Source organism: Cryptomeria japonica, chromosome 6 (assembly GCF_030272615.1).
Source record: "Cryptomeria japonica chromosome 6, Sugi_1.0, whole genome shotgun sequence".
NCBI lineage: Eukaryota > Viridiplantae > Streptophyta > Pinopsida > Cupressales > Cupressaceae > Cryptomeria > Cryptomeria japonica.
In genome coordinates this window covers 575674431-575685062 of record NC_081410.1, presented here as the reverse complement: position 1 = coordinate 575685062, position 10632 = coordinate 575674431, and the positions used below count along the sequence as shown (strand labels likewise).

At 34.0% G+C, this 10632-nt stretch overlaps 1 long non-coding RNA gene across 1 annotated transcript; it reads left to right on the top strand.

Annotated features, from left to right (window-relative positions):
- The first annotated feature begins 5669 nt into the window (after nucleotides 1–5669).
- Nucleotides 5670–6982, top strand: LOC131062927 (uncharacterized). The gene is made up of 4 exons (XR_009110995.2): nucleotides 5670–5747; nucleotides 5836–5919; nucleotides 6236–6325; nucleotides 6701–6982. It is a non-coding gene; the product is annotated as an uncharacterized LOC131062927 (long non-coding RNA).
- The last annotated feature ends 3650 nt before the right edge of the window (nucleotides 6983–10632 follow it).

Genomic DNA, 10632 nt, shown 5'->3' with positions numbered 1-10632 from the left:
AAAGTGGGAAATTGTATATACCATTATCCATATTTCTCTATCAGCTCCGTTGCCTCCTTGGACAACCTCTTGTGGATTCCGCGTGATGTACATTGTGAATACATCATTCACTCTCTTATAATCTTCAATTCTATACATGTTCAACTGTGGATAGCACTCATAACTCCTGAATTGTCCTTGCCCATTCTCGACTTCACCTTTGCATATCAATCCTTTGTATGTAAGAAACCCTGCAAGCAGGTATATCAAGTAGGAAGTTATGGCAAATGACTTGGACCGCTCCACATTCCTCAGCTGAAAGTCCAGATTGTCACTTATGATTCTAAACCAATTTATCAACGTCCTTGTAAGACAATCTTGGATGAAATAGAACATCCATCCATCATATATTGCACCCTGCGGCATCCCCATCGCTCGGTTAAGCAGGAATACTAAATCATTATATTCCTCTTTGAAATCTATGCACATGAGTGTCTTGGGAACCTTGGAATGATGAGGCCTAGGCTCAATCATCCACTCCTTATTCACCATGGTCTTACATGCATCCATCTTCTTATATCGACCTTCATATTCATCTTTAGTTACATCCTTCATGTCTGCTCCGCGTGGAATTCCAAACACTTAAGCAATCACATCCTCAGCAAGGTAGGAAATGACGATGCCCTTAGGAGTCTTGGTCATTCGGGACCGAGGATCATAACATCATGCACACTCCAGGATAAGTTCACTACACTATACGGACTGTGGAAATCCAGTGGCTTGAAAAATACCACTCTTCATAATGTTCACATATGCTAGTGAAGGAATCTGGCTTCCAACTCCAAACATCCGTTGTCCCATCTGGTTCAGGTTCAGGAAATGCATGTTCGTGTCCGTTATCTCCTTCCATCTAGATGACATCTTGGATTCCGGATAGAATCTAGTCTCATGTATCTTCTGTTGTTCTCTCCTTTCCTTAAGTCTGGATTTTGACATCGCACCTGTACGAAGCTTGAAGTTAGAACTGAGGAAAATATAAATATTCTTAATAAAATTCCTGACCTCTTAATGATTTAGACTAATTAGGGTATGGAAACCAGGAAAATGATCCACACTCTAGATAAATTTCAACAATTTAAATACAGAATGTTACAAGGTTAGGGTATGAAACCCTCATAAAATCAACACCTCCTTATACTTATTTTGTGCAAATTAAAGTTCAAAGGAATATAACGAATCAACAATGACTAAGGAAGATGTGAAAGGTTGTGTTTTCACACAAAAATTATGTCTGAGGACACCTTCCGAAGTCAACAATGGCTGCCACCAAATCCAAAGACAACCTGCAGCTATACAAATTAACCTCTCAAAACATGTTGCAATCATTAAAAATATGCACAAATTTGATAAAATCAAATCATGATAGCAAAAGCAACCAAACTTGGGAATATAGGTATGGCTGGTATAAGATAAGTTTTCTGAGGACAAGCAGCCAAAACGAAGTTGCAGACCTGTGACAGCTCTCAAATGGTCTGAGGATTGACTGAAAAATGATCCCCAAAATGCCTCCAAGTGTAAATCGTTGAAGTTGTGGTTGGCTGGGCAATAAAGTATAAGTCTTAAAATTGATGATTAGCAAACAATGGAGGTCGCATCAGCTGTAACAATGGCATCAAGACTCAGATCTACAATGATCACAACAAGTAGGAACAATGGCAGCCACCAAAAATGAAGGGAATCCACCAAAATCTGGCACCAAACCCTTGCAAAACCAAAATCGAAATTTCTCCAACTATGGCGCCAAACACACAAGTCTGAAAATATCTTCCAAGTACACTCCAATCTGCCAAATCAAGTCTGAGAACAGCAAGCAAGGATGGCGGCATCAAGGAAAATTGCATAAGTTGGAGGTAGAAACCCCCAAACACAAAAATCGCCTTTCTTGGCAAAATCGCTACCTCACCAAAAATGGCGATACCTCTCCAAAAATTGTGGCACAAAGTTATCAATGGCAGCCACCAAAAGTTGCCAAGCTGGGAAAAATAAATGGCAATGAGGAAAAAATGGCAGCAAGAATAGTCTTCAATCAATCACTTCACTTGATCACTTCCTCCAAAATTGCCAACTAGAGAGAAAATCGCCCAAGTATGGATATACTTGGCAAACTCAATAATAAAATAATGTTGGATCTCTCTCTATTTGAACTCACTTTCATCATCAACTCTCACCACACAAGCAATGTGGGATAAAACACTTGTTCTTATATTTGCTTGGTAGAAACCGATTTGCTTCTAGAAGATTGAAAACATTAAATGTTTATTGCAAATCATTAATTGTTTATTTTATTTTAAATAATCATTGCCTTTCATTAAAAAACAATTAAATGGGGCTCAATTTATTAAAATATTTCAATTTAAATACAAAATGGGCCAATTGGGGAAAATCGATCTAAGGATTAAAAAATACTAACAAAAATCACTTAAAATCATCAAAACATCCCTTTGGGAAAATCAATCCCAGTAGGGATTAAAAATCCCATTGAAAATCATCAATGGTGCACAAAATGGGGTCTAGGGGAAAATTGAAAATCTCTCTCAGTGGAAAATCAACTTGAGTCAGGACTGAGTGTCTGCACAAAAAATCCTCAAAACTTGCCACAAAAGACCTGGTGGAAAATCAACCTAGGTGTGGAATCAAGACAAATGTCATCCGCAATCCTATCCATACCCCCTGGTGGAAAAACGTGGGTAGTCAGGATAAATCCTAACACTTAGTCAAAATTTAATGCATCCAAGGGAAAATCAATCCTAGTATGGATTCACAGTGGTGGAAAAATGAGGCAAGTATGGATTCCAAGGGAAATCCATGTCCAGTTTGGATTTTGAGTGGGGAAAACCATGGGTAGTCAGGAATATGAGGGGAAAAGCACCTCTAGTATGGAATTTTAACCTTTTAACCCTTAGAATATGGATTTTCATCCAGAAAATGCTGATTTTTCCACTCAAAACCACTACGAAACTTCAAAACTCAATTAAACTCAACTAGACTTAGGCAAATTCATCAAAAATTGGAGCGTAACACAAGGAAATCTATTGGGATATAGTGCAAAATCAATCTGAATATCTTCCTAGGAGCGAGAAAACAACTCCAAAAGGTCTAAAAACACCTTAGCGCTTAAAATCACCGACATGGACGTTGAAAAGCATGTTACCGCTCGATCATTAAAAAAATTCAATTTTCACGTGCTTGATCCTATAACCTCAAAAACTTTAAATGACACTAGGCATGACCAAAACTCTGAGACTCGAGCATGGGAAATAGAAAATTGGGCACTAAGCTGCCAAAACATGCTAAAAACAGGAAGAGAGGGGGTCCCCGTTAGCAATGGGGCGATGTGTGAAAAGGTCACAACAACGCCCAAACAATTAAATAAAAGGGCCCCCTTTTCATGATAAATGGACCCCTGAGTTATAAAGTGCAAATATAACGTTAAAATATAGCTTTATAATAATATTTATTAGTAAAGTCGCCTTTAATAATAATTAAACGTTATAACTTATGCAATACTCCATATTTCACCAAACTAGCTAAATACCAAGATCGACACTTCCAATCATAATACATTCAGGTGCACTACTATAAATAGTAACTCTGGACTCTCATGACCTAAAGACTTACTATAAATAGTAAGTGTGTGAAACTAAGCCCTGCAGACACCAAACGAAGGCCAAACCCGAACCCACTAAACTCTAGAGGAGAGTAATGCCACCACTGACCAAATCACTGCCTCAAAAGACCCTCTATCCATGCTCATTAGCCTACGAAGGTCAAAATGATAGGCTAATCCTATTGACAATAGATGTCAACCTAGAAGGGGATATCACATTGATCATCTAAGACTTATGCTTGCAAACTCGGAAGATTCTAAGGATGAATTCATTTAATGTCACCTTTGTGCAACATCACCCTCCATCAAGGTCCTCAAGTCATAGATTCTGCCTAAGCATGTATTTTGTATGGGTGTGGATTCCTTGAGGTGGTGGACAAACTCCTACTCTTGGTGTTGTGAGGTTGACGTGGTGTTGCATTGCTTCTCATAATCATTCCAAGTATTGAATCATTTTCATCAAGCATTCAATCTCAGTTGATCAATCATCATCTCTTTATTGTGGATTTGGAGGACAAACAATGCATTTCCCCACCTTGACCCAATGAACATCCAAGTTGTGGATTCTAGCATGTTAAGGATAAAAGTCGCTGCCTCACTTCATGGTAGTGTATTTCTCCATTTGTGGATTTTGGGCACTCGTAGAATCACTACTACATTTGGACTTCATCCTTCCCTGAGGTTGACTCTGTCATTGTGAGGGTTTCACAATACAAGGAAAACTAACTTGTACTCTTTTGTGTTTCCCACGACTTCATCCACCTAGACTTGATCAATTCTCACTTCTACATTCAAACCAAGGGTGCCCACTTGTTCGCTTGACTGTTCATCACACCTAAGACACATACCTTGACCTGACTTGAAGGTTGCTCTGTGAAGCATCACTCAATGCTCATCTTGACTCCGAATTATCTCTTAAGCATTGGGTGCTATAACAACTCCAATTTAATCCAAGGGGAGACTTGACTGCTGCTAGACTGCCTAAGACCTAAGACCACTGGCAAAAAGAGGGGGTCCCCATTTGCAATGGGGTGATGTGTGAAAAGGTCACAACAGTATGCTTTGACTGAAAATCTAATGATAATGAATTTAGTCCAAATTGTTTTATTTAAATTTTTTTACTTTGATTCTTTCTCATTTGCTACAGATTTTAAGCTTTTCCATTATACAAATTATCTGTTGTCATTATTGTAATGCAGTAGCAAGTTTGCTATTGTAATATGAAGATGAAGATGAAAAACACGGGGAAATGTTTTCTGTTTGTGATGTGTATCACACTTATTCCCATTAAAGGCAGCCCATTAAACAATGTGAATACAAGGGAAATCACTGCAATACCTCAACACAAGTAATTTTAGTTGTATGATTGTCCAATCCATGTTTTACCCTTCATTCTATTAAACTCAGTGAATTTGCATTGAGAATAATGGGTACTATGGTGTATTTGGTAACTACATGAGGGGCTTTTGCTACTGAAGCTCCACCACCTCTCCCACAAATTACTGGTCTGGCCTTTTCTGTGACATGTGTGCAACACCCACTAATCCCAATCCATTCTCAGATAACTGAATTATGTACCTGCATACAGCAACAATGCCCTATTGGGCTTCTGGTATGTCTGTACATGCTTTGCCTTTGCAATTTTTTGGTGTAGCATTGTATTGTTTATTGGCTTTCAAATATTTTACCAAACCTGCAAATCATCTACAATAGTAAGCTTACATAACATTTTAGATTGTTTTCACCATCATTTTGTGTGATGAGTTTTAAGAATTATTTTATAGATTTGGGGTCTTTACAGTTGGTATGCATTTCATTACCATTTTTCTTTGAACATAAATAAATTGCATTTCATTACAGTTGATAATGAGGATAGCTTAGTCCCTTAGAAATTTTGAAAACATTTATGCAAGAAACGTTGCCTATGGATGAATTTTCCAAATCAAGTACTTAAGTCTCAGCACAGTTTTCCTTTTATCTAAATTTACTTAGTCTGTCTTAAAAGATTTACTGTGAAACTTGATTGCAGGGAGACCAAAAGAATCAGGAGCTTGCTCACCTCTTTGATAAGACATACTTTTTGGGATTGCTAGCTGTTCAGGTACTTCCTTTTCCCATAGTGAAAACTTATACAAATTTCTGGGAGACAATCCTGCATCAAGTCATACTTTGATTTTCGTCTACCTTAGATTGTATGTAGGCATTTCTAGACACACATTGTTCAGATAAGACAGAGCCTCCATATCCTCATTGTATAGAAAACCCTATTCCAGGTATTTCTTTATTTAGTTATTTTGTGTATTTATTTTCCTCTGGAAACATAAGCCTTTATGACTATTTTATTTGATTTCTGCTACTCTTCAACATTTTCTTTGGTTAGGAATCTTTAGTTTCTGTTGGCGGCTTCAATTATTTGGATAATCTGAATAAATCTTTGCATGAGTTTTGTGAAATTAAAGTCATATGACAACATTTGATGTGCTGTTTCAGAATCTTGGATTGATCAATTATTATCACAAATGGATCCTTTTAGATTCTTATGGCATCATAGTCTTATTTATTCAGCTAATCATTGGATCTTGTGTTTAGCATCTTGAATGACTGGAGGATAACCCAAATATAGTCATTAAACGTAAGGATTGCATCAATGGCTCCAATACATTTGTTGATAGTCAACAGGTAAGTTTTGAAATGCTCTTGTTTAATTTTTGCACTGAACTTCTACTTTGAGATTAAGAAATTTCATTTTATTTTGTAACTCTAGTTTTACCTAATGTAAAATATTAAAAAGCCAACAATTCTAGTTCATGATCAAGAGATCTTCGGTAGTGTTTCTTAGACTGTAATATCTAGGCTGATGTTTGACTGTTTGTTAGATAATGTTATCCAAAACACAGCAAGAGCAAGATTGGTATAATTCTTTCATTTATGATCTAATGTTAACGGAGGATAGTCCATATTGTTTTATTCTTAATTTTTTATGAAATGTAAATATCAAAAGAAATTCAGGAATCTAACCTCTTCCTTTCTTTGATTTTTTCTTGTTTGCTACAGACTTTTTGCTTTTCCATATTACAGCTTTTCTCTTGTCATTATTCTAATGCAAGTGGTATTTGACAACATATGTACTGACATTGTCTCCATTATATGTAATTCAACTGTTCACTGGCACTTACATAGCAGCATTTTCAAATTAAGCTCTTTCCTGAGTTATTGAAATTGATGAATTTAGCAGCATTTTCAAATTACCAATTTGCAAAAAAACTGTTCCTGCTCCATATAAATTAATTGTAGTTATGCATTGATATAATCCACTTGGATCAGAAAAAACTATGATACTAAACATCGCATCATATGTTGTCTCATTTTTTATGCCAAATTAATTATATTTGGGAAGAAAAAGTAATATGATCCACCTCTGGCAGGCGCCTCAAGTCCCGAATCAACTGATAAGCTAATTAAGAAAGTTGATTTTATTTTCTAACTGTAGTTTTTTTGTGTAGAATGGTATTGTTTATTGGCTTTCTAAATATTTAGTAAGCCTAAGTATCAGCTAACTGATCTTTGTTTGGTTATGTATTTTACTAAGTAGTAAAGTTTGATTACCATTGGAATCTAGTAATTTTGCTTCAGGGTTTAATATGTTTTTGGTTCCTTGTTTTGGGAGCTTTGGTACCTGTATGTTGGAGTTTTCATTTTCTTTAATATTTCAAATGTGATAAAGGGATATAATTTTCCTTGGCTTCAGGTAAGGAGATTTTATAAAATAGAGAATGGAATCCCAATTTCTAGTATTGAGATGTTTGAAATGTTTTGAAAATTTATTAGCTGGGTGCCATTGTTTCACTCAGGAAAAAACTAACATGATTATCTGTGGACCGTAATAATATAGAAATAACTACGAGGATTATCTATCAGCTGTATTGATACAAAGAAGCTACAATCATTGAAGTTGACAAGCTTGATGAGGTTGACATGGATGATTAGAAATGGGATCCGGTAACATTTTAGATTGTTTTCGTCACCATTTTGTGTGACTAATGCCTTTATGTGTTTCTTACGTATACCATTCCTTTTTCTATGATAAAATTTTATGAGTTATTTTAATATGTGTTTTTTTGTTTATACTGTTCATTCGTTTGTAGACATTCCTCCTTATTTATGATTGTTCATTTTTATCAATGTTCTATTTTGTCTTTTGTTCTTCCTCTCTGTTTGTTCAATTTTTTCCAAAGTGTTTGTTTTGTTTTCATTTTTCATTTTTATTTTTTTGTGTATAGTGTGAATGTTAGTTTGTTTGTTAATCTTATTCATCTGAACTATTTGTTCTACTTTTGTGTTTTGGTGTTTCGTTTTTGTGGCAATGCATAGGAAGAGGCAAAGCTACCAAGAGAAAAATGTTCTTCAAGTAATTCTTCATAGACAAGAAAGAGTTCATTATTACTTTTGCAAATCCAAGCAATTCAAACTAGCATGATAAAATTTGTAAAGAACTTTCATTTTGATTTGAAATTATTTAATCTTATTTGTTTTCATCCTCTTAATACCAACTTCTTGTTCCCCTTTTTCCTCACCTTTTCTCACCACTCACCATTTTCATCCTCTTAATACCCACTTTCATAATCTCGTCATAAAATGTAAACCAAATACTCCAATATCTATCTCAGACTCACTCCTATACCTTGGAGATTGAAGGCACCCATCAAGAGGTCAAAGTTGTGAATACTAGGTATTTCGCTGGCATAAATAGCAATGATGTTCGATTGATGGATGGTATGTTGCAGCCTTTTCTCAATCTACATGGTCTTGAGACCACATTTTATCAAATGGTTTTATACACCCTTATTATTACCTTCTGCTTTTTAAGCTGTAAGCACTAAGCCCTAATTATTTACCCTTCATGTTATTATGCTTGAAGCATTTTGTTAGGAATTAATCTTTACTTGGTAAAGTTAATTTCCTTTTATTTGTTACTTGTAGGAATATTTCTAAGGAATCCCTACAAGTCCTTTGTCTTATTTGATTTCTCACAACTCATTTTATTTATTCCAAATACGTGGAATGTTAGATTTCCTCAAGAGGATGTTGGCACATTCAACACACATTCATATTCTTCTTCTTCTCTCTCTCTCTCTCTCTCTCTCTCTCTCTCTCTCTCTCTCTCTCTCTCTCTCTCGGCTTTGCCTTCATTCATTATACATAAAGGGGTTTTTCTTTGCTTTTCCCCTTTTAAAAGCTTGTGTCTCCTCTTCATGTTTTGGTGATTTCTCTCAAGTTTCTCTTCTATCTTGATAAATATTACTTCAATTAATAAGTTATTTGAATTTTCATTTATTTCTTGCTCTTGTTATTCCTTTCATGGTATCACAACAGGTTACTAATCCTTGTTTAAGTTGAAATTGATGAAGATTGCCATTGCCATTGTTTGTTTTTTTAGTTTTGGAATGTTTGCCTCCAAAACTTTTACATCATAACTATCACAACCCTCTCAATTAAAATATTCAAAAAAATAATTATTTGATTAATTTTGGGTAAGGTTGAAATTGATTAATTACTTATTTGTAATAAATTAAAAATCAACTAATAAATCAAATAAACTTATTCTATTAAAAAATAAATAAAAAAATATTCCTTACATTATAATAAATAGATGCAAGTAATTAAATAGTTATTTTATATTTATTTTAATGCATATTTTTTTTTTTATTAAAAACATGGCACAATAGAAGTGGAAAGTTATTATAAGCATATTCTATGACAAGTGGAAGTTACAATATTTATTTATTTTTGAAGGACTATTTATTATTTTAGCAAATGCTACATGAAAGCTACAAATTAATTCTATGATGGAAATATCTCTATTCATGGTATTTTTATGACAAAGGAGTTACAAAATTCATTTTTGATAAAATGGAAAAAAATTAAAAAAATTGACAACAGGAGTTACAATTTTTACAACTTCAAAATCTATAAATTAAAAGAATATTGTATGCATCTTATACACTTCTTTTTGGGGAGATGTTATTGAAGTTTCATTATATGAACTAGATTTAGTTTAGATGAAGTTTATGAGAAAATGTTTTGCTAGAGATATTTGATGAAATATGAATTGAATATAGATAAAACTTTTGAACGGGATTCTTTCATGAAATATGAATAGAGTATAGATACTCCTTTGTAAGGAGATTGCTACCAGGATGTGAGGAGAGAAGGAACTTGAAGAAATGAAACTGGAAGTAGGAGCATGGTTCAACAAAGAAGAGATTTGATCTTTTAGCAAATCGAGGTTTTTATTCATTTTGTTTGGTCTTCTTGTGCATATTTTTTTTTTTAAAGTATTATCATTTTTGTTAGAGTATGCATGTTTATATCTTGAGTAAAATTTGAATGCATGTAGGTTTTAGAGTATGCATGTTTATATCTTGAGTAGAATTTGAATGCACAGTTTCTTTGGGTATTTTTAAGGAGGATTATTTGAATGCATTACATTTGTCTAAGTTAAATTTGAATGCAAGTAAATTTTCTTCTTGGTTATTTTGAGGAGGATTATTTGAATTCATTACATTTGGAAAATTAAGAGAGGATTGTTTAAATTTACTTGGGTAAATATTAAATGTTACAAAAATTATTAGATAAAGAATATTGAGAGAAATGTAAAGGAAAAATAAAAAAATTGAAGTGCGTGATAACATATATAAAATACTTTCTAAACGTATAAGTGCATCAAGATGATGCACAATTTAAGAGTGGGGGGAGGGGGGGGTCTCACAACCCCTTCAATTAGAATATTTAAAAAATATATATTGTTACAAATTAATTTTATGATAGGAATATCTCTATTCATAGTATTTTTATAACAAACGAGTTTACAAAATTCATTTTTGATAAAATGGAAGAAATAAATAAATTGACAACAAGGGACTTACAATTTTATTTCTGGCATATTCTCTTACAACTATTAATTGAAGAATCTCCCTAATTTGAAA